General features: G+C 37.8%; 1 protein-coding gene across 1 annotated transcript in view; it reads left to right on the plus strand.

Moving 5' to 3' along the window:
* The first annotated feature begins 18,261 nt into the window (after positions 1–18,261).
* Positions 18,262–24,773, plus strand: part of LOC150110173 (uncharacterized) — a 79,518-nt gene continuing 73,006 nt past the window's right edge. The window contains exon 1 of the mRNA XM_090391796.1: positions 18,262–18,351. The gene's annotated coding sequence lies outside the window, so the exon portion shown is untranslated. The remainder of the gene's footprint in view (positions 18,352–24,773) is intronic.

Here is a 24,773-nt window from a genome sequence, read left to right on the forward strand (position 1 = left end):
GATGGCATTTTAAATCATTGATGTTATTTGATTAACAGTTGACCTGTAGATTTTGACAGGGCCAACAATTTTACATAGGGCTAAAATGATTTTGGCTAGTTTTTTTGTTAATAAAATGCCTTAGCAGATATTTTCTCACATGCAGTGTGAGTGATGGTATTGCTGGGCATTCTCAACACATCTTTATGATTATTCAAGTAGGAAATCAGTTTCTGCTCCATTTGAACGTACAGCAGTAAAATAGATTTTCACAAGTGCTGACCACAACTTAGCGCATGGGACCAAACCTGATTGCAAAGCAACTGTTGGAGGATTCCCAATCAGCTGACAAATTATCTTGCTGTTGCTTACTCTGCCAGGTTGTTTCTGGAAGGGGATCAATTCAGTGCTATGCAGAAATCCTAGACTAAACTTTGACTGGAGTCTGGGTACCCCCTGTATGTCAGTCCCCAGTTGCAAGTCTAATTCTTTGTTTCCTAAATCAGCAATAGTACACATGAAATTCAATCATAATAATACTAAGCTTTTAATTGAGAACAAAAATTTATAGTAAAAAATGTAAAAATATATGTATATGAACCTGAGTAGCTCAGAGGAAGTGCCGTTTGCACTCTACAATGCTTGTCCACCATAAGAAAGACCTAGGTCAATTCTAGTCGCCAACTAGAAGAACATTTTTAAGCCTTTCTTCGACCGGTTCGCGAGTTAGTCGAACTCTGACACGGGCGAGCTGCTAATTCCTTTCAGAAACTCGTGTTTTTTGTCCTGAAAACTGAAGAAAATGAATCCACACATTTTAGACAATAAACATACTGTTAGGATTAGGAACCGCCTGATCTTAGTTGTCTCTCTCTCTTCACCAGATGTCCGTATGATTAGTAATAATCTTGGGCTAGATATCCGATTGGCTACAAGTGGATATTGAAATCCTCACGCCCCAGTCTTTAAAAAATTAGATAGGACTAACTGCCTCGCTGCTCCCTATAAGGGAATTACTAGGGATTTTTGAAAAGTTTGGTATTTCCAAAAAAAATTACCTTTATTTCTCAACAGTCTCCATCATTGTCAACACATTTGGTCCAGCGAGTTTCCAATTTTTTCTTCCCATCTGAAAAGTAGGATTTGTCAAATTGTGCAAAATAGTTATTTACAGCCTTTATGACATCGTCGTGCGAAGAAAATTTTTTCCCAGCGAGCCAAATTTTTAAGTTTGGAACAAGAAGTCACACGGAGCAAAGTCCAGAGAATATGGTGGATGTGGAACCAATTCAAACCTCAAATGGTGCAATTTTGCCATTGCGACGGCCGGTGTGGGGAACAGTGCATTGGCTTCATGAAGAGCACTTTTTTCTTCGGTTCTTTTAAACGGTCCAGCAATGACGCATAATAGACTCATGTTAGTGTCTTACCCTTTTCCAAATAGTCTATCGTGATAATTCCTTTGGAATCCTAAAACACAGTGGCCATCACCTTCCCAGCTGACAAAACGGTCTTTGCTTTTTTCGGGCTCTTTCACCAGGCATTGTCCACTGTTTTGACTGCTGCTTGGACTCAGGTGGAATAGCTGGGGGGGGGGGGGGGGTCAGCCTCGGGCGGCACTTTTCATGTGAGAGCCAATTTTATTTTTCGATGATTATTTTATTTATGTTAACTTAGTAATTTTTATTACTTAATTAATCATTAATTTTTAACAACTATACTTACAACTAAAATAAACATAGTGTTTTAATTTATTTCCCCATACATTGTTTTAACTTTTTTTTTTTTTTAGTATTTTTGGTGTATATTGAGAGGGATGACAAATTCAGGAACCTCCCCAGGCGACAAAAGCTCTAGCTGCGCCACTGGGTGTCCAAGTTTCGTCTACAGTCAGAATTGACGCAAAAAATTATTATTATTATTATTTGACACCTCCAGGGAGTCCAAAGACTCATCGAGGGTGAGTGTGCTAACAGCATCGAACGATTGGTTCCCCTTCCAACTACTAACCGCGCTCAAACTTACTTAACTGAGCCATTAGTAGGGAGGCCTCTGCTAATCGCAATTAGCAGAGGCCTGCCAATTGCGATTAAACATCGCCAAACTCTGTGTTGAAATGTCTTTTCGCATACGTTTTTGATCGACAGTCAACCCTTCGAACGACATACACCCCTTCAGTTGCGATGCCTGCAATCTCACGCACTTTCACTCGGCGGTCTTCCATAACGATAACATGGATTTTGTCAATCATTTCCTTCTTAGTGAACTCACTCGGGCGTCCGGAGCGCGCTTCATCTTCGATGGACTTACGACCATGTTTAAACTCATTTATCCAAAAATAAATAGTCTTTAATGCTGGTGCCGAGTCCCCATGAACTGCATCTAACTCGGCTTTGACCTACGCGGCCGTCCACTTCTTCAAATAAAAGGGTTTTATCACTGCACGAAACTTGTTTTTCTCCATTTTTATGAAAAATACGAATACGGTCATTTTAAATGTTTGCCAAACGAGAACTGCACGTGGCTAAAATTTTGTCAGGGGTCATGAAAAGATTATACGTGCCGCCACTGGTCTGAATGAACGGAATGTGTCGCCATCTATTGGAAATTTACAAAACTTTTCAAACAACCCTTGTATATTATAAGCGTTAGCATATTTCTAAAAATATGAAAAATACAACAAATTGTAAATAATTAATATAAATAGCCTGCCCCCCACAAAAAAATAATGAACAGAATACCTTTCAATAAAACACTTCCATATCCATTTTATTAACATTCAAGGAATCAATACAAACCTCAAGGATATAATACATTACCACGCAAAGATATCAATACCTGAACACTTTCGTAGCAGAACCCCCAATTGACATGCTTACTCTCTCTCCTCACCAGTCGCTGCTACATCCTGCATGATATGTTCTATAAAAGAGGGAAGAACATGTCAGATGGTAAAATGTATCTATTACCATATGCAATCGAACCTGAAATTCCCTCCATTCGATCTGCTCTGGTTTAAGATATTTTTACCTCACTTTATATCTTCATTTGCCGCCTTTACCGCTCCCCTAAGTCTCACAATCATGCTGCCTTTTTGATTGATTATCACTAAAATTGATTTCATACGAACTAATTAAGCAAAGTGAGTGATTGTGTTCCTGGCAGACTTTAACATCCATAATAACTGTATTTTCCACTCGAACTTCACAGATCAATCCGGAAGATAAACTGAATAATTTTTTCTCAATCATGATGTACAAATTAATATAACAACTAGAATAGAAGCCAATCCTGATCATTCTTCTGCTGCTCTAAACTTTTTTCTTTAACTAGCTCCCCCCCCCCTCCAAATGAACTGTGGATGTCTGTTCTCCCCTTGGCAATTCTGACGACACTCTTATTCTAGTGTCCTCTGCAGTATTTCCTCTTCCCAGGCAATCTCACCATCATACCCTTTGGCATTACAGATGTGCCAGGAATTACCTCCGAAAATTTTATGCCTCTTTTCCATGTTCAGCTTAGTGCTCTCCCGATTTGAACATCTTCACTGAACTAATACCTCATGTAATTCTCAATTGAATGACAGCATTCATTCCCCAGACCACTGCATGTCCCAAACCCGTATCCAATCCATGGTTATCAAAAAAAAAGAAAAAGTAAAGGAAAAAAGGTGTCTCTGCAATCTATGATAAAAATGCAACATATCCACCATTACCATGGCTTAAATTTAAAACACCAAATTGTCATTCCGCAAGAGTAAATAGTTTATCAATGATTCCAAATGATCAGACTTCATAAGAATGAAATGCAATAAATTTGTCTTTTGCCTAGTCAAGTTGAGCCCTTCTGGTCCCTTGCTAAGAGAGTTGGGTGTTAACTTCTACCCTTCTACTACAAAAAACTGTCCACTGCATGCCTTCTATGAACTTTCACCAGAAGGACATCAGGAAAATCCTGATTAATTTCGAAGCAAATAAGACTTATGGTCCAGATGGTGTTTCTCTAGTTGCAATCAAAACATTTTTTTCCAGAATTCTACAGCTGACCTAGGTAATGTCACCCTCCTTTGGAAATAGGCCATGGAAAGATTTGAGAAACTTCCATTCTCGCTATTTCAAAGATATTCGATTGTGTCTATCATCGAGGCCACCTGAACAAGTTATCATATTTTAGCCTCTCACCTGCACTCCATGAATGTATGGTCAGTTTCTTTAGCTCTCGTTCATTGTGTGTCTTGGGGATGGCTTCCTCTCATCAGATTTCTCCATTAATGCTGGAGTACTTTAGAGTTCTGTACTCTTAACGAAGCTCTTCCTCCTTGACATCAATGTCTCTCTCTCTCTCTCTCTGACTTCAAATCATATCCACAACTTCGCATATTAGAGTACCTTCATTCCTCTTCCTCACTGGAGAAAACCTGTAGTACTCAAATGATAGAAGCCTCAAGATCTTCAATAACCAGTAAATTAATCATTGATCTGCTGAGCATCTTCAAATGAAATGAAGGCAAAATGTAGTAAATTTCAATGCCAGAAAACTTCACGCCTTCCCTATTATCCGCAATAAAAATCTTACTTCACTCCCTCTTTTGATAATGTTTTAATTTCCTTTGAAGATGAACTTTCTTTTCTTGGGGTCTGTCACATACATTCAGTTTATCCTGGCACACTGTCCTCGAAAAGGCTTGGTGTAATTTTTCGTTGAAACTTTACTTCTCTTCCTCTCAACTCCTAACATTTTTAAGTCTTAGATCCGATCAACCTTGGAATATTATGCCCACATTTGAGGGTGGTGCACCCAAGATCTTCCTAAGAATTCTTGATGATGTTCAAAAGAGGGAAATCTGCTTAATAGATACCTCTTTCTTCATAGAACTCCCTTCAGTCACCTTTTTTTCATAAGCGCTCTGTTTCTGTTCTGTTTGATTTTATAGGTATTTTCATAGGCACTGCTCCTCTGAATTGACGATTACCATTCCTCCGCTTTCTTCTAACCACGTGAGTACTTGACCGGCCAATAGTCAACACCTGCACACTCCAATCATACAGAAAATGTATTTCTCATTATTTTCCATTATTTCATTCCTCTGTTCTTTGGAGTAATTTCTCCCTGTCTGTTTTTCCAAATGAGTTCAACATTCAGCTCTTTAAAAATATATCCATAGGTTACCTCCATTTCCTATTCACTTCCACACACATATGACATTGTAATGTTATAGGTCCTGTGTCCTCTTATGTATGGAGTAATCATAAAAAATTATCCGATTTTTATTATTACTATTATCACATGGCATCTCTATGGAATCCTGGTACGTGCATTAGACATAGCCACTGTACACCACACCAGTAGTGCACTCAGGATTTAATCTTGGGGGGGGGGGGGGGAATTGAGTAGACGATTTGAGAATACACACTACGCATAGGTCGTATACGACCTATGACTGAACATCTGCAATGATCGCTAATTCATAAGTAGTATAGAAATAGAAGACAACACAGCATAAATAAAAAACCAAAAAAAAATGAATTTTATTAATTAGGAAATGATTTTTGGAAAATTTTCTAGTGTTGTTTCCTTTTTTTTTGTGGGGGGCCCAGGGCCCATTAGCCACCCCGCTGGATGCGCCACTGCACCACACGATCTTCCCAATCCCAAGTTACTTGTTAAAGGTACTCTTCTGCCTGTTAATCTCATTTGGGTAGTATCTTTCGCAAGTAGAAGGATCTGAGATTCCAGAAACAAAAACTGCTACTTCCATATCACAATGGTTAACTCCTCTTCCACTGAAAAGCCTATGTATAGATTCCTCTGTATCACAAAAAAAGGAGTTTCGGTGTTTTCAAGCCAAAAGGTGCATAACGTCTTGATTATATAGAGAAACCTGTGGAGAATTCATGACTAAATTAAACACACTTGAACCACAGTAGTAGGTTTTTTATTACGTAAATATTTCGTCCTAGGTATCTTAGGACATCATCAGTACAGTATGACAATACTAGAAATGACAAAAAGAAAGGGTGCGTACATACAAAGGGATCCCAATTGCGTGCAGTGTTGCGTTGCGGCATGAACTGAAATTAAATTAAATTGAATTAAAATTAATTACAGTTAACTTAAATTATTATTTTACACAATTTTGTATGACAATTTCCCATACTTCAGGGATGGCAAGAACATGATTGTGGTTTAGAGTGGGGCTTCAGCACTTTCTTTATATAAACGTTCATATTTATATGAAGATCTGTGTAGACGTTTTGTCTTTTTCCAATGGATCTTGTGGTTTGGGTTTTCAACTCGGTGTTGAGCGAGTCCTGATTTATGCGGTTTGATGAGGCGGATATGGTCTTGATGTTCCGAAATGCGTTTAAAAACTGATCCGCCAGTCTGTCCAAAATAAGAGTGTTTACAGGTGCATGGAACCTCGTATACATCAGGTAGTAGCAACATAGGTGAAAGTTTGTCATTAGGCGAGGGTAATAAGTTTTGAATCTGGTTGATGGGTTTGTAGGTGGCAGCATGATTGTATTTCTTCATAATTTTCGAGGGCCGTTCGGAGATACCTTTGATATAAGGTATGGGAATCCTATGGGGTTTCTTGTCTAGGGTGAAGTGCAGAGAAATTGTTGATGATTTTTTTTAGTTGTTTTGAGATTGTAACCATTTAGAGTGGCTGTGTTTTTGATTGTTTCCAATTCTTGTTTTAGAGAATCCTCAGGAGAGCATAATCTGCGTGCTCTGGTTACCAATGATTTAATGATGCCAAATTTTTGAGAGGGATGATGAGCTGAAGTATTGTGAATGTAGCAGCCTGAAAATGTCGGTTTGCGATAGACAGAGGTGGAGATGGAACCGTCTTCTTTTCTTTGGATGTGTAAATCCAGAAAGGGAATGCCTTGTGGGATTCTCTTTCTAATGTAAATCTGATGCGAGGATGAAGAAGGTTGATTTTTTCTAAGAACTGAAGTTGCTCTTGTTCGGAATGACTCCAGACTGCGAAGATATCATCGACATATCGAAGCCAGAGTTTTTGTTTGGGTTTGAATGCGAGGATTTTTTCTTCTAGATGTTCTATAAACAGATCTGTCAGTTTGGGTGACAAGGGAGACCCCATTGCTCTTCCCTCCTCTTGCTTGTAGATTTTTCCTTTCCATGTGAAGTGACCAGAAGTGATAACAAATTTGAAAAGTTCAACAATGTCCGATGGAAATTTTTGATTAAATAGTTCTACAGTTTCTTTATCCAAAACTTGTTACCCTCGCATAAAGACAAACTTTCACATATGCTACTGCCTGGGGTATAGGAGGTTCCATGCTCCTGTGAACTCCCTTATTTGAACAGACAGGCAGATCAGTTTTTAAACGCATTTCGGAACATCAAGACCATATACGCTTCACCAAACCGCATATATCAGGCCTTGCTCAACGAAGTTGAAAACCCAAACCACAAGATCCATTGGAAAAAGACAAAAATTCTACACAGATCTTCATATAAATATGAATGTTTATATAAAGAAAGTGCTGAAGCCCTACTCCACAGACCAAATCTAAACCACAATGATGTTCTTCCCGTCCCTAAAGTATGGGAAATTGTCATACAAAATTGTGTAAAATAATTACTTAAGTTAACTGTAATTAATTTTAATTTAATTTAAGTAATTTAATTCAATTTAATTTAATTTCAGTTCATGCCGCAATGCGCCACTGCACGCAATTGGGATTCCTTTGTACGTACGCGCCCTTTCCTTTTGTCATTCCTAGTATTGTCATACTGTACTGATGATGTCCTAAGATACCTAGGACGAAATATTTACCTTATTAAAAACTATTACTGTGGTTCACGTGTGTTAAATTTAGTCGTGCATAACGCCATTCTTCCTGATTCCCTGTGTGGAGATTAATAAGATTCTTCTCGATGTACATAAATTAATTAATATGTGCGTTTTTCCAGTTTTTGTTTATTTTTGGATGTGAGATATGGGAAAACATTTAAAAACCAGGAAGATAGGTTGCTTACTGCACGAAGAGCCTTGAAGAGATTCACGTAACAAATGCTTTACAAACAAATAAATAATGCTTCACATAACAAAAAAAGAAACAGATAGAAATTACATAATTAGAGAAGTGGGCAGAGTAGAGAATATTGTGAAGTATTGTAAAGTGTTTAAATGAAGATGGATTGGCCATATTAAGAGACTGACAGACAACAGATGGAAAAATTAGGCACTAAATGCATGCCACCAGAATGAAAGATCACCAGAGAACAAGATAGAGGGGACGACCACAAACATTTTATATGAACTGGAAGACGTTGTCTAAAGACAGAAAGAAACTGGCAAGTTAAGTTGAAAGCTAAAGAATATGAACAAGAATTAAAAGCAAAATTGTGTATAACGGGTAAAAATACCTTTCTACTGCATTTCGTAATCATGTATAAAAACTGATGGAAGATTTTTCACGTGGATATGCTACCAGTTATATATTTGGTTTAATCTTTTATCCAAATGTAAGCAAACAAAGTTTATGCCTGAAGTATTTTCAGTACCTAAGGCAACTCCTAGTAAGGGTGGTATAAGTTCTCATCACTTGCCTTAGTGATGAGAACTTATCTCCCATTATCTTCCTTATCTTCTATTATCTCCGATAATGCAAAGCACATCTTGAGGACATGTATATTTATATTTTAGGGAAGTCTAGAGATTACAAATATTAACTTTTAGTTCTATGGAGCTCATTCTGGAAAAGCACATACGTTTTAAATAAATAAATATATATATATATATATATATATATATATATATATATATATATATATATATATATATATATATATATATATATTGCTCATTTCATGAGCATCATTCGGGGAGAAAGCAGAATTCATTACAACATAAATGAACACAAGAACAAGTCATACACCATGTGCATGCTTCTGTGTCTCAGTCATAACAGCTTCCATTGACAATAAACACAGAGTTCACTGCCAATTATATATTTGGTTTAATCCTTAGTATCTCCCATAGTGTAAGCAAAGATTAAACTAAAGTGTAAGCAAACAAAGTTTGCACCTGAAGTATTTTCAGGACTGGGGCAACTCCTGGTAAGGGTGGTATAAGTTCTCATTACTTGATTTTTCTCCCATAATGCAAAGCACATCTCCGTGTGGACATGTATAGTGCTATGCATTAAGGGAAGGGCCACTACCCAGACCGGTTTCGACCTTTATTGAGGCCTCATCAGTGGGAGCCAGACCCAGAGGAGGTGATACTAAGGTGGAAGTAATGGAGAAGCATGTTTCCATATGTGAGTTGCCAAAAGATGTCACACCTTATTATTAAACTTCTTTTAATAAGAAGTTACACCCCCCCCCCTTTGCCACGAGTCACCCCTGTCCTGAAAATACTTCAGGCGCAAACTTTGTTTGCTTACACTTGGATAAAGGATTAAACCAAATATATAATGGGTATCAAAGCCAAGTAAAAAAACTTCCATTAACTATCTGTAATCCAGAGAATTTTAGTAAACAGGTATGACACCTTTTGGCAACTCGTATATAGAAATATGACCTCTTCATTACTTCCACTTTAGTATCACTTCCTCTGGATCTGGCTCCAACTGATGAGACCTCCATAAAGATCGAAACGGTTGGTGGTTTGATTCCAGGGAAGCAGAGTTTCTGCCTAGAGTAATGGATGGCAATGCTGTAGCCAATGAAGTAACTGGCTGTTGCTGTTACCCTCAGATGAGATATGAGTGGCTGTGCTCATATCTCAGTAACAGGGTGAGCCTATTGCTGAGTTGAACAACACTGAGTTAAAAGATCCTTTGGGTTACTCATTGTTGGATGATCGAGATTTTGGAGAGGTAACCCAGCACATAATAGGAAACCGGTCTGGGTATGCCCCTTCCCTTAATGCATAGTGTTATGCATGTCCGCAAGGAGATGTGCTTTGGATTATGGGATACTAAGGCCAGTGACGAGAAGTTATACCACTTTTTCTACGAGATACCCCATTCCTGAAAATACTTCAGGTGCAACCTTTGTTTGCTTACATTGGATAAAGGATTAAACCAAATATATAATTGATGTATAAAAACTGTCTAATGCGGGAGAGGGGATAGTGCCAATTGTAACATAATTGGCACTATTGCTTCACAACATGGTATCTTTCCCTTAACATATTAGGCATTATTATCTCAACCAAGTTATTCGACTTCATCTAAACGTAATAATTGTTAATTAAAAGCCAAACGGCTATTTTTCTGGCATCCTTAATAATAATTAAGGGGATACAAATTCCTTATCGTTCCATTACCAGTAAGCAAAACTCTAAGATCGAGAACTATGAATCTATGAGTTTCATATATATATATATATATATATATATATACAGGGTGTTCGGGATAAATTTGACATATTTATAATTAATTATATTTTTCCGTAAGTTACATGTATTAACACACACTTCTCTTCATTTAAAAGTGTGGACCCTTCTTCATTCATATACAAGATGTCAGAAAGGATGGATAGCTGGAACCCACCTGAATCATGGAAGAGAATAACTTGTATCATGATGATTCGTGCCCGCCATCAAAATAAGGATATTACGACTGCTGCCCAATGCTCCCTGAATACAGTAAAAACAATCAGGCATGAACTAGAGACTTGCAATGGTGACTACGAGGATGTAGCAAGAAGAAAGATCCCTAGCAAACGATCTGATTGCGTTCGTACAGCAGAATTCCTCGCAAATCTGCAGGAACAGGTGTTGAAGAACCCTGGCATTGGAATTCGGGCTTTGTTCGTGGAGTTGCTAACTGTAGTCAAGCCCTGGATAACAAGGGTAGCCAATGGTAGGCCGTATGTATGGCAGCAGGATTCGGCCCCTTGCCACACCTCTGGGAAAAGTCAAAAATGGTTGTCTGAAAATTTCTACGACTTCACCAGTCCAAATGTTTGGCCTCCAAACTCCCCAGACCTTAACCCCATGGATTATTTTGTATGGGGCGCAGTTGAAAAAGACACCAATCGCACTTCCAGTAATACAAAAGCCCAGTTAATGGATAAAATTAAAACAGTTTTTGCGGCCCTTCCCAGGGAGACTGTAGCATCAGCTTGTTCGAGGTTCCGAAGCAGAATTGAAGCTGTGATCGATGCTAATGGTGGTTATTTTGAGTAAATCTTGTTGATAGTATTGTAATTAACTCTGCCTGTAATGTATTTTTGTCAATTCATTAAATTTAATAGATACAAAGAAGATTTTCTTTTTCCTTACGAAACTGTCAAATTTATCCCGAACACCCTGTATATACACTGTATATATATATAGTTTTATGAAAAAATTGAATGACTAGAACCGAGATTTAATTAAAAAGGTTTTAATATAAACACACTACTAGTTTCGGCCTGTAACAGCCTTCTTCAGGTGACATTATAAATGAAAAAACACTAAACATTGAGGGTAAAAAGACTATGAACAACATAGACAGTCTTTATACATAATTAGCATGAAAACGTTGTAGTTGTATTTGAAGCTGTTCTTTCATTTGTTGCATTGTTGGGAGAGTGCGTGCTTGCTGCATCACGTGAACGCCAGTACATGATTACAGCTGAATGACTATCTGGGAGGTTGTAGCTTAAGTTGTTATTTAGAGGAACAGGATTGAAGATGATTTCTCTCGATTCCACAATTTTTCTCTCTATTTCGTCACTACAACGGAAGATGTTTGTAGATTTTTCCCAGCAGACTTTGTGACTTTGGTTATCATCATTAGGATTAGCCGAGAAAAGGATATGACTTGATAATGCACTTGCTCACTGTCTCTTGTAAGTAATGTCTCTCATGTGTTCTCTTCCATACGCATTTCGACAGATTTGTCTGTCTGCACGAAATAAGGAATATCGCAGTCACATAATATTTTATATATGCCAGGGTATTTGAGTTGATGATGACAAGGTTTTGGATGGCTAATTAAGGAACGGATCTTTGGAAGTGGAGCGAACAAGGTTCTGATATTGTATTTTTTTAGAACTTTTGCTAATTTATGTGAAACAGTACTTATGTAAGGAATAGATATATTGCTTTTGAATCTATTTGTTTCTTCTGAGTGATGTCTAGGAGGATTAAGAAGGAATTTGTTAATGATTTTCTTGGAATATCCATTAACTTCGAAAGAAGTTTTCAGATGGTTTATTTCTGTAAGCAGTTCATTTGGATCATCCAGAAGAGAACGGGCTCTATGTCCCAAGGTGGAAATTATTCCAAGCTTATGAGGAGGGAAAAGAAAAAAAGAAGAAACAAATAGATTCAAAAGCAATATATCTATTCCTTCCATAAGTACTGTTTCACATAAATTAGCAAAAGTTCTAAAACAATACAATATCAGAACCTTGTTCACTCCACTTCCAAAGATCCATTCCTTAATTAGCCATCCAAAACCTTGTCATCCTCAAATCAAATACCCTGGCGTATATAAAATATTATGTGCCTGCGATATTCCTTATTTCGGGCAGACAGAGACAAATCTGTCGAAATGCGTATGGAAGAGAACACATGAGAGACGTTACTTACAAGAGACAGCGAGCAAGTGCATTATCAAGTCATATCCTTTTCTCGGCTAATCCTAATGATGATAACCAAAGTCACAAAGTCTGCTGGGAAAAATCTACAAACATCTTCCGTTGCAGTGACGAAATACAGAGAAAAATTGTGGAATCGAGAGAAATCATCTTCAATCCTGTTCATCTAAATAACAACTTAAGCTACAACCTCCCAGATAGTCATTCAGCTGTAATCATGTACTGGCGTTCACGTGATGCAGCAAGCACGCACTCTCCTAACAATGCAACAAATGAAAGAACAGCTTCAAATACAACTACAACGTTTCCATGCTAATTATGTATAAAGACTGTCTATGTTGTTCATAGTCTTTTAACCCTCAATGTTTAGTGTTTTTTCTTTTATAATGTCACCTGAAGAAGGCTGTTACAGGCCGAAACTAGTAGTGTGTTTATATTAAAACCTTTTTAATTAAATTTCGGTTCTAGTCATTCAATTTTTTCAAAAAACTATGTATGTTAACCGAGTCAATGATCATTCTGTCATATATATATATATATATATATATATATATATATATATATATATATATATATATATATATATATATATATATATATACACCGAAAAACTATCGGCGAATCCAAGTGTAAATGACCACTTGGTAGTACAACACCAAGGCAACTCGAAGCAAAGGTGAAATAAGCTCCTTCACTATCCTTGATATTTTCTCATAATGTAAAAACACAGCCCCTAGGCGGATGTAATACTGTAATTACATTATGAGGAGATGTCACTACGCAGACCGGTTTCAACCTTTTTTTGAGGTCTCATCAGTGAGTAGGTAGACCTGGAAGATAAAAAGGTTTAAGTAAAAAGAACTTACATACCTTTTCTATACGAATGCCATAAAGGTGTGTTTGTATATTAAACATAAATTTAAAGCCAAACGGCTTTCAATTTATGTTTAATATACAAATAAATAATATAAAATATTATTTAATATTTAATATAAAATTTTAATATAATAATATTTAATATAACAGTGGTCATTTGCACTTGGATTCGCCGATAGTTTTTCGGTATATATATGAAACTCATAGATTCGAAGTTCTCGATCTTAGAGTTTTGCTTACTGGCAGTTGAACAACAACGGATTTGTTTCCCCTTAATTATTATTAAGGATGCCAGAAAATAGCCGTTTGGCTTTCAATTTATGTTTAATATACAAACACAGCTTTATGGCATTCGTATAGTAAAGGTATGTAAGTTCATTTCACTTAAACCTTGTTATCTTCCAGGTCTAGTCTACCTTCTGATTGCCAGAAGTTCATATTTCCAGTGACTCTGAGAGAGAGAGCTCTATGGTCCAGAATCCAGTCCCTGATCCTAGTGTAAGATCGTTTGCAATCTATTTTTTTTTCTACTGTTGTCTAATTTTGCCTTGTGCCTGTTTTGCAGTCTTCTGCCTCTAGCTAGTCTAGCAGGAGATTTCGGCAAACAGAGAACGCTTGGCCCTGGTCCTGAAGGTCCTTCCTTTCTGGGGCTTAGTTTTTTTTCTCTAAATAATGATTTCTTTTTCACCGCGAGTCAGGACCCTTGTCATCGAAGTGGACGCCGACACACCGAAGAAGATATTGGCGAAAGCTTTTAGCGAAGCACTAGGAGCAGAAAATATAGTTGGCTTTATCCTTTATGGGCAGGCAGGTTCAAGGTAGTAGTAAAGAATATGGAAACCACGAACAAATTAAGTAAAGGACTAGAATGTCAAGGAAAACTTTTTTTCCCTTTGTAGTTGAAAGTGTTTTCAAAACAATAAGAATAGAGAGGTTTCCTGTAGAATATCTGGAGGGGAAAACCGAAAGAATCAACAAAGTGTTTTCGAAATGGGGAGTCGTACGCGACGTAAAAATCGCTAACGATACAGACTTCCCCAACTGGAAGACTGGCGAGGTAACTTTTGAAGGCCGAAGTCCCCAATTTTGTCTTTCTAGGCTCTTCCAGGGTAGTAGTTAACTACTACCCTGGAGTTAAGAAACAGTATTATAGGTGCGGTTTTCTGGAACATCTAGGTAAAGCTGTCCCAATAACAAATGCAGGAACTACATGGCGGCAGGACATGCCATTCCTCAGTGTGAGACACGTTGCCTTAAATGTGGCACCATAGATCACAAATTAGACACCTGCCCATCCAGGAACCAGGCAGAAAGGATGGGAGGTGCTATCACGCCAGCCACAGTAACACCAGCAGTAAATATTAATGACACAGAACGGGAAGACTTCCCAACCCTGCAGGCTGCACATAACACAATAGCAACAGGGAATCAAAAACGCAATAAATAGAAAGCGCTCGTAACCAAGAATGCAGAAACGACCAGCAAAGAAAGAAAAGAGGAAGAAGAAACAGCCAAGGATCAAGCCACCACCACAGAAACCGCAGTGCATGAAATAAAGGAACGCAACCAACAAGAAACTACCATTTTAGATACAGAGAAGGAAAACGAAGCAGAGGAAGAATGCGAAACGGAGGAAGAAATGGAAACTACTAAAGAAGAAGGTACACAAAAGCGGTCACGAAGCCCTGAAGAAGGGAACATTAAAAAATCAAAACCAGGTAACACAACCTCATCAGAAGAATCAGAAGCTGATGAAATGGAGACCAAAACAACAATACAGGAAGAGGCTGAAGAATTTTCTGTAGAAGAAATCAAACTAGTTATGGGTGAAAATATGTTTAAAAATGGGACTGCAATAATAAAGAATGGAGAGGACCCATCGAATCCGCAGACAGTGTATTCTTAACAATGTACAGAGAAGATGGGCCACCGTTCCTCCTTCGGAAAGGAATTATAAGTATAAAATGGAAGGATATCTATATCAAGGACATAGCCACGGCCCTGCCCAATCAGGTAACTGGTCATCTGGGCATGACAGAGGTTGAGAATAAGTACAGCAGAACTTTGAGAAAATTAACAGAGTCAGAGATCAAAGAAGACACTGAGTGGTTTGAACGTAAATACTTCCAAAGGTTACGACAGCTAGGAAAGTTGAGTTAGTTCACGCAGGAGGGGGTAAAAAAAAACATTTCGCTGCCCCAACAGGTTTATCATTATTAGGCCACAAAGGAGGGGTAGACCTGAGAACCCGAGCTGCGAAGGTTTACATCGAGGCGGTGCAGCTTCTTTTGGGCTGCATCACTCGGGCCAGACTCTTCCCCCCACTCTGTGAATCGCTTTCTATTTTGGGAGTTTCACTTGAAGTTCCATTGACTTCTTTCAAACTCATATCAAGTTTCTTTTTCTTCAGACCAACTCCAAAATAAATAAATAATTTTTTCTTTTATTTTCCTTTTTTTTTTAAAAGCTTTATTTCAGATATGTTACAGTGTAAACTGTAAAAAACAGACGTCAGGAGATTTTCTCCCCTCAGTCACCCTTCAAAACAATGGATCCCTTTAATTCGGTACTAAGCTAATTAGTCAAGTTCCAAAATTCAATCCTATATAATTTAAGTTTAAATTGTTTTCCGTTTCTCTTTCTTGTAGGAACAAGAGACGTCTACAGACACCCGGTTTAATTTAATTTAAGTCACGCTTTTTTTTTATATAGAGCAATAGGTGTTAGGAGATGACATCTTCAGACACCTGGTTTAATGAAGTTTAAACTATGGGGTAAAGTAAAGCATGTTTTAAAGTTTTTTTAGAACAGGTGAGAAGAGATGACATGTACGGACCGTTTAGCCACAACCTCTTGGTTACATAGTTAAACAGGTTGACTGAGACCTCTTTATTATCTCTTACTATCATACTCTACCTTTCTTTAACTTCCCCTATTACTACCTGCTGACCCTCAGCAATCTTTATACTCCAAAGGCCGATGATGAAAGACATGAACTCCCATTTTACCTACTCACTGATGAGACCTCAAAAAAGGTTGAAACCGGTCTGGGTAGTGACCTCTCCTCATAATGTAATTACAGTATTACATCCCCTAGGGGCTGTGTTTTTACATTATGAGAAAATATCAAGGATAGTGAGGGAGCTTGCTCCACCTTTGCTTCGCGTTGCCTTGGTGTTGTACTACCAAGTGGTCATTTACACTTGAATTCGCCGATAGTTTTTCGGTATATATAAAACTCATGGATTCGTAGTTCTTGATCTTAGAGTTTTGCTTACTGGCAGTTGAACAACAAGGGATTTGTATCCTCTTAATTATTAGTAATAATTGTTAATCAATATACGTAATCTGCTATTTCTGACTGGCTTTTCTGCTTTGTAGAATAGAGAACTTCAGTTTTCTGAAAGGAGAAAATCTCTCAATTACATCCTAGATGCGAGGACGATTTGAAATTTGCCCTTTTATTGAAAATATCTGTTCAAATCCAATCCCGGCTTGGACGTTTAGAACCTTTACAACGATTTTTCAGCTGAAGGCGAATTATTTAGTCTTATATGACAATGTCAGTGTTTTTTTTTTTTTTTTTTTTTTTTTTTTGTCACGGAGCTATGGGAACTCTAATTCTCTCCCCACCCCCCTAAGAGATATAAACTGGGAGTATAAAACATGCAGTTATCTTGAACAGTATACTGGCTTCATAATATTCTTTCGGCCATAATAACTGGATTCTAAACACAGGTTTGTAAACCCATATTCAGAATTCCAAACCTGTGTTCCAAACGAGACATCATTGAGTTCCGTTGCTGAATGATGTCATAGACCATTTCTAATTTCTCTTTCTCCTTTATGTTATCAAGTATGATGGCCTGCCATCGATGATAAAAAACTAAGTCAAGGATATGGTTAATCCTGTCTGCATAAACTGAGCTACGTTCGAATCCCTATATGGGATTCGAACGTAGCTCAGTCCAACAAAGTGAATCGTCATTATGGACTGGGCTATAGCGACTCTCAGGTCAAATTGTATATGAAATAGAGATTTCTTAGTAATCTATATTCTCTTCAGTAGTTCTTATTACTCTTTATAAATGCAAGTACTCGTTACTGCGTTAATAGAATATACAGAGTGCATGCCGAAGTCCATCCTTCTGAGTCTTTCCGCTGCTTCCTTCTCTATGCATAGGTGCGTTAATCAGAAACGCATTGTCCAATGGAATCTATCAACTTTTGGTCGGTAGAGGATCTGCTGTGCCCCGAGGGATTCATCAAAAGTACTCATGAATCCAGCAAATGCTTAATGGACAGCAACTGAAGTGTCCCCCCCCCCCCGCATTGATTTCACGTCCTGCGATATGGAAGGCATGGGGTGAGAGACACAACAGCCCATCTAACCAGTGGCGTTTCTAGAGCTTTTGCCCCCAGGGCGGTCCGTGAGTTTGCCGCCCCTCTAAATGCACACCAAAAATACTATAAAAAGTCAAAACGACGGTAAGCCTCGAACTGCCTCCTGGGGAGGACCCCCCCCCCCCCTAGCTACGCCACTGCCTGTAACACACCAATAACACAGTATTAATCCCTTACACACAATATTAACATGCGTTTGCTTTGCTGAGAGATTCAGATGCTTTACAATTCTTGAAAAAAAGAAATAATGTTATTAGAAAAAAAAAAAAAACATTCTGAGCAGGAGGCGTGGTAAATAGCATAGTATTTTTATTTACTATTCGGATATTTAAACCGGGATTTCGATGTTTTGTATGGGTCTTTTAATATCTGAAATTCAGTTTAGTTGCCAATTCTTTCCTGTTTGATAGTCCACCAAACAACTTGTTAAACTGCAGCGGTAGACTATGCCAAATTAAATAAGATCAACAGCTCATTCGGGTAGCTTTCAAAAGCGCGATTTTTAAAAAAGTGTTGGTAAGCTGCCATTTGTTCCAAAGCGACTTTTACATCCATTATTATTCAACTGACGTTCTATTACTGTTTAACGCGGAATATTTGCACATTATACTTAAATGCTAATAATATCGACATGTTATGTTTAACTATGGTTTAAGTCAAACTGGTTTAAAAAGTAATTCCAAGTACTCAGAGTGAATAGTGAACCTTCTTTCCATGCCGTTCATAATAGAAATAAAAATGAAGGGGCTTGCTTTTACATCTAGAACTGCTTTGCCAGAATCTGTTGTGGGTGCCATGACTGTGAATGAGTTCAAAGTATGATAGAACTGTGCAGAAGTTGGATAGTTCTTGATATGATGTTTAGGTACTCCCCTTGATAAGTCTAAGGACTCCTTAGAGTAGCCCGTAATAATAGATAATATGATAGAAAAGTGATAAATGGTTCATATTAGCGTGATAATCCTGTTTCATCAAAGGATTATATATACACACAAACTCATGTTCATAGAAACTGCGTCACTTGCTATAACTTTTTTTTTTTTTTTTGTAATTAAATTTGAATGACTTTGAAAAAGAATAATAGCACAATTGTCACGAATAATGAAGAAGGTAATATAAAATTTTTATTTTTGATTACTATTCGGCTCTTTTGAGTAAAAGATGTGACATAATTAGGAAATGATAACAAACTTGACAAATTTGCAAATATTTCAAAATGGAGTGGACAGTGCTATTTTCACTGGAAAAACAAATACTGATATCAAAATTTAGTCCAACTACACAGTTTTACTAACATACAAAGCTAAAAATTCACTTTTTGCTGTTTAGTACTTTGTGGGTCCTCCTCTTGCCTTTATTATAGTTTGCATCATCAAGACATTGACAAAATTAATTTTCTGATGGATGCAACTCTCATTTCATGGTCTATACCCTTATAATGGCTTCTTGGAGTTCCCAAAGTGTTTTCAGCTTCTTGTATATTTCAGTCTTCATTTGGTACCACTAATTATCAATAGGGTTGAGATCTGGGTTGTTTCTTGGCCATGGTAGATGCTGAATTGAATGTTCATTGAGCCACTTGTAACAAAAACTAAAGCTTTTTTAAGTATTAAACTCAATTTGTATGTTACATTTTAGGGTTATAATAGCTTTACTTACACCTTTTTGCCCTATAACAAGGGACACAGTCATCCTGAAAAATGCAGTTTGTCTTTATGGTTACAGTAAAGTGGTCTCTGATGGTGCGCAACAATTCTTCTGCAATTTTCTGGTACACTTGGGCATTCACTGAACCTTTTGTGAAATGCAAACGACCAACACCACGATATGACATGCAGCTCCAGCTCATCTGACTGGCTGAGAATTAGACTGTTGATACCAGACAGTCAGGGTTGAATTTTTCCACTGATCATTTTTGAACTGTCTGTCTGCTGTTGGTGCCCTCCTGGTTAGACCTTTTCTCATCTGAAAAAAATTATTCTTTTCCACTGATCAGGGATCTATTTGGCATTCTCTTTGCATTAATTTAACCAAGCCAATCTTATTTTTTTGGTTAACAAGGTCTTTTTAGTGTGCGTCTTGCTATCAGTTCCTGTTGATTGAGTAGTCTCCTGACAGTTGCAGAGTCTTCACTCCAAATAGTTAATATGGTTGTGCCTTATAATGCATTTCATGCTGCATCATTTGTCGTGCAGAATAATTAGAGCTGTGTTCAGGGCTTAGGAAGAAGGTCCTGTTTGAAAAGTATATTACAGTCTCCATCAAAAATCAGTGATATTGTGAATGAGCAACACAGAAGATATAAGATTAATCCTAGAAGGCAATTTTGCATTGGCACTTGGAATGTTCGAGGTCTACAGATTGGCACTCTTGAGATTGTAAAGAGATGGATAGGTATAAGATTGACATCCTGGGAATTACAGAGACTAGATGGAATGGAGAAGGTCACTTCAAAAGACAGAATGATAAGCTAGTTATATACTCAGGTGGTGACTCAAAACATCATGGGTAGCTGTGATTCTGAAGACAGCTCAGGCAAGAAGCCTTCTTGGTTATAACCCCATTAATGATAGGATACTTTCTATTAGACTTAAGGCTCAGCCTACTTAAGTATCAATCGTGGTAGTTTATGCCCCCCCCCCCCACACACACACAGATAGGCCTGAAGAAGAGAGTGAGGAATTCTATGAAACTTCTTACAAACTGTTTTGGACTGCCTACCAAGGAGAGACATGCTTTACATCTTAGGGGACTTAAATGCACAAGTAGGAAAGAGTATGAGAGTTAGGCTGGAGTGTGGCATGTTTGGTCTAGGTGAACGCAACACCCGTGGTGTTGCCTTGACCCATGTTAACAGATTAGTTATTACCAATACTTGCTTCCAGAAACACCCACGATGGATCTATACTTGGATATTTAACATTGATGGGTCAAAGCACCAGATCGATTACATCCTGGCTCTCCAACGGTGGAAGATCAAGCATCTCTGATGTGCACACTTGTCCTGGAGCAGATTGTGATACAGACCATCAGCTAGTAAGAGCCATAGTAAGACTAAGACTCCAAAAACTTTGAAGTCAGGCACATTCTACTAGATGTTAGAGTAATTCCCAGTGGATTCACAGAAGAAACATCAACTCGGTTGGATGATTTTCTGGAGACAAATGAGGAGAACCCACCAGAAATGCTTTGGGAAGGAATCAAGGTGATAATACAGGATACAGCCAAGAAATATCTCAGCCCAATAAGAAGACCAAGAAACCCATGGATATCAGATTCAACATGGGAACTAATCAAAAGAAGGTGGTTGGGAAAACAAAGAGACAGAGTGACTGAAGAAAATAAGAGATTACATAGAGAAGTCAGAAGAACCATCATGCAGGACGAGGAAAAGTTCTATACTAATAAATGTGAAGAAATAGAGTTCCAGATGAGGAGGTACAATTATAAAAGGATGTTTTATTTAGTTCGTGACTTAAAGCAAAATTTTAAGCCCAAATTGAATGTCATCAATGAGAGGAATGAAGCATTACTAACAGAAGAAATGGAAATCAAAAACAGATGGAAAAAATACTGTGAGGAACTGTATAGTAGAGTGGATAAAGAAAATGTGGAGGAGCCTTCTCACCAGGAAAATTTTGATTTGGAACCTCCTCCACTTAGGCATGAAGTTGAAAGAGCAGTTTAACAGCAATAAGGCACCAGATGCAGATGAAATCCCAGCAGAGTTAATTAAGGCCACAGGAGATGGAAGTATAAGAGTGTTTCATAGATTGATTACAAGGATATGGGAGATAGGATCATGGCCTAGAGACTGGAAGAAGTCTGCTTTCATACCACTACATAAGAAAGATATGAAAGTGTGCAACAACTATAGAACTTGATGTTGAAAATTTATTTTTCACTTGGTAAGACTATAATAAATTTAGTTTAATCCTTTATCCAAGTGTGTGTGCAAACAAAGTTTGCACCTGAAAGTATCTTCAGGACTGGGGTAAAGTGGTACAACACCGGGCAACTCCTTGCAAAGGTGGAGCAAGCTACCAACACTCCTATCTCAGTATCTCCCATAATGCAAAACCCATCTCCTTGCGGATATGTCTAATGTTATGCATTAAGGGAAGGGCCACTACCCAGACTAGTTTCAACCTTTATTGAGGTCTCTTCACTGGGAGTTGAAAAATAAACTTTCAACATCTGTCTCTAAATCCAGAGTAATTTAATAAAAAGGTGGCACACTGTTTGGCAGCTCCTATAGGAGGAGATGACCTTGCTAATGCGTCTGCCTGGTATCTCCACTTGGGCCAGGCTCCCACTGAAGAGATCTCAATAAAGGTCGAAATTAGTCTGGGTAGTGGCCCTTCCCTTAATGCATAACCGCAAGGAGATGTGTTTTGCATTATGGGAGATACTGAGATAGGAGTGTTGGTAGCTTGCTCCACCTTTGCAAGGAGTTGCCCGGTGTTGTACCACTTTACCCCAGTCCTGAAGATATTTTCAGGCGCAAACTTTGTTTGCACACACTTGGATAAAGGATTAAGCTAAATTTATTATAGTCTGACCAAGTGAAAAATAAACTTTCAACATCTGTCTCTAAATCCAGTGTAATTTAATAAAAAGGTGGCACACCGTTTGGCAGCTCCTATAGAAGGAGATGACCTTGCTAATGCTTCTGCCTGGCATCTCCACTTTGGCCTGGCTCCTACTGAAGAGACCTCAATAAAAGTCGAAACTAGTTTAGGTAGTGGCCCTTCCCTTAATGCATAACCTTATACATATCCGCAAGGAGATGTGTTTTGCATTATGGGAGATACTGAGATAGGAATGTTGGTATCTTGCTCCACCTTTGCAAGGAGTTGCCCGGTGTTGTACCACTTTACCCCAGTCCTGAAGATACTTTCAGGCACAAACTTTGTTTGCACACACTTGGATAAAGGATTAAACTAAATTTATTATAAACTATAGAACTATTAGTTTAGTATCTCATGCAAGCAAAATTTTATTGAAGATCATGCTAAATAGGATTGAGGCAGAGATATCCGAGGAACAGGCAGGTTTTAGGAAAGGTAAGAGCACCAGAGATCAGCTCCTTTGCCTTAGACAAATCATAGAAAAATATAAAGAATTTAGACTTCCTCTGGTAATGTGTTTCTTAGACTACTCTAAAGTTTTTGATTGTGTTCAGCATGTGAAACTGTGGGAAGTAATGAAAAGAATGGGTTTTCCTCAACACACTATCTGGTTGATAGCCAACTTGTACAGGGAGCAAAAAGCCACAGTAAGAACATATGTTGGATTGACTGATTGGCTTCAGGTTGGAAAAGGAGTAAGGCAAGGATGTTTACTTTATCCTCACTTGTTTAGTATATATATGGAAGACATTATGCGTGAAGCATTGGATAAGCTCAAGACAGGAATTAGGATAGGAGGTAGATTGATCAGTAATCTGAGGTATGCTGATGATACAGTACTCCTTAGTAATGACATGGAAGAAACTAGGACAAATAATTGACATAATTAACATGATCAGTAATAACAGAGGACTTCAACTAAATCCTAGCAAGACAAAGATTATGGGCCTCAAAGGAAATACAAACAGGGAAACTCTTGAGAAACAAGTTTACCTTAATGGAAAAAGAATTGAGGAAGTCAGCAAGTTTGAGTACCTGGAATCCATTATTAATGTGAAGAATTGCTGTTCAGAAGACATCAGAAGAAGGTTAGGAATGGCTAAAACAACAGCCAGAGACTTGTCTAAAATCTGGAAGGATGGATCTATCTCCATGGGAACAAAGTTGAGGATTTTGGATGCATGCAGTTGTTTTTCCAACAGCGACTTATGAATGCGAAACTTGTAACTTGTAGGTCAGATAAGAAAAGGATTTCTGCTTTTGAGATTGGTGCTACAGAAGGCTGTTGAGGATAACATATACTGAAAGGTGTACAAATGAATGGGTGTTAGAAAAGATCGGTAGAAAGGCTCCTTAAGGATATTGGCAAAAGAAAGTTAAAACATTTTGGACACATTGAAAGGGTGGAAGGAGGACTTTTCAGAACAGTAATAGAAGGTAAAGTTTCTGGAAAAAGAGCAAGGGGTAGACCATCAGTGAAATGGTCTACAGATGGATGGATAGATGGTGTGAGTGGAGCAACTAATCTTCAGAGAGTTGAAGTCTCCAGAAAAGCAAACAACAGGCCTGGTGTGACACATTACTGAGCATCGGAGTGACCATACGGCATCTGTGGATGTCCAGATGCCGTATGGTCCAGTAAACATATAGACTGATCAAGGGTCCATTTGGCATTCTCTTTGCATTAATTTAACCAAGCCAATCTCATTTTTTTGGTTAATAGGTCTTCTTTTTAGTGTGCATCTGGCTATCAGTTCCTGTCGATTGAGTCTTCTCCTGAGAATTGTATAGTTTGCCACAACTCCCATTCTTCTAATTCATTTCAGTTCTCTGAATGATGCACAGTGATTTTTTGAGGCAGAACTGCTTTAAAACTCAATCTTGGCATGGTGTAGACCAGTGATGATGAACCTTTTTACCCAGGTGTGTCAAACATCTTTTTTTTTAAAATATTGATGTTGTTGATATGCCACTTGCATACATGCATTATAAATTTAACTACATAATCATAAATGATGACTTATACATATCATATTTATTTAATAGGACATTGATATGATATCTATGAATTCATATTATACAATTTAATAAAGTGAAATTACAAACTTACATTACATTTAATGACTTTTCTGTTGCTGAGTACTGGTAGAAAGTTGCTTTATAGAAGGGCTATAGTGTGTACATTTTAATGCTACACAGGCAGCGCTCAAATCATTGCTCAATCTATTTATGTACATCTCCCAAATTTGGGGTAGTCTCATGCAACCAAATTTGTTGAGGTTTGGCATGTTTCTTAGGGCTGAGGCT

This window comes from Typopeltis vanoorti, chromosome 1 (genome assembly GCF_054136105.1).
Source record: "Typopeltis vanoorti isolate ZY-2024b chromosome 1, IOZ_Tvanoo_1.0, whole genome shotgun sequence".
Taxonomy (NCBI): Eukaryota; Metazoa; Arthropoda; class Arachnida; order Uropygi; family Thelyphonidae; genus Typopeltis; species Typopeltis vanoorti.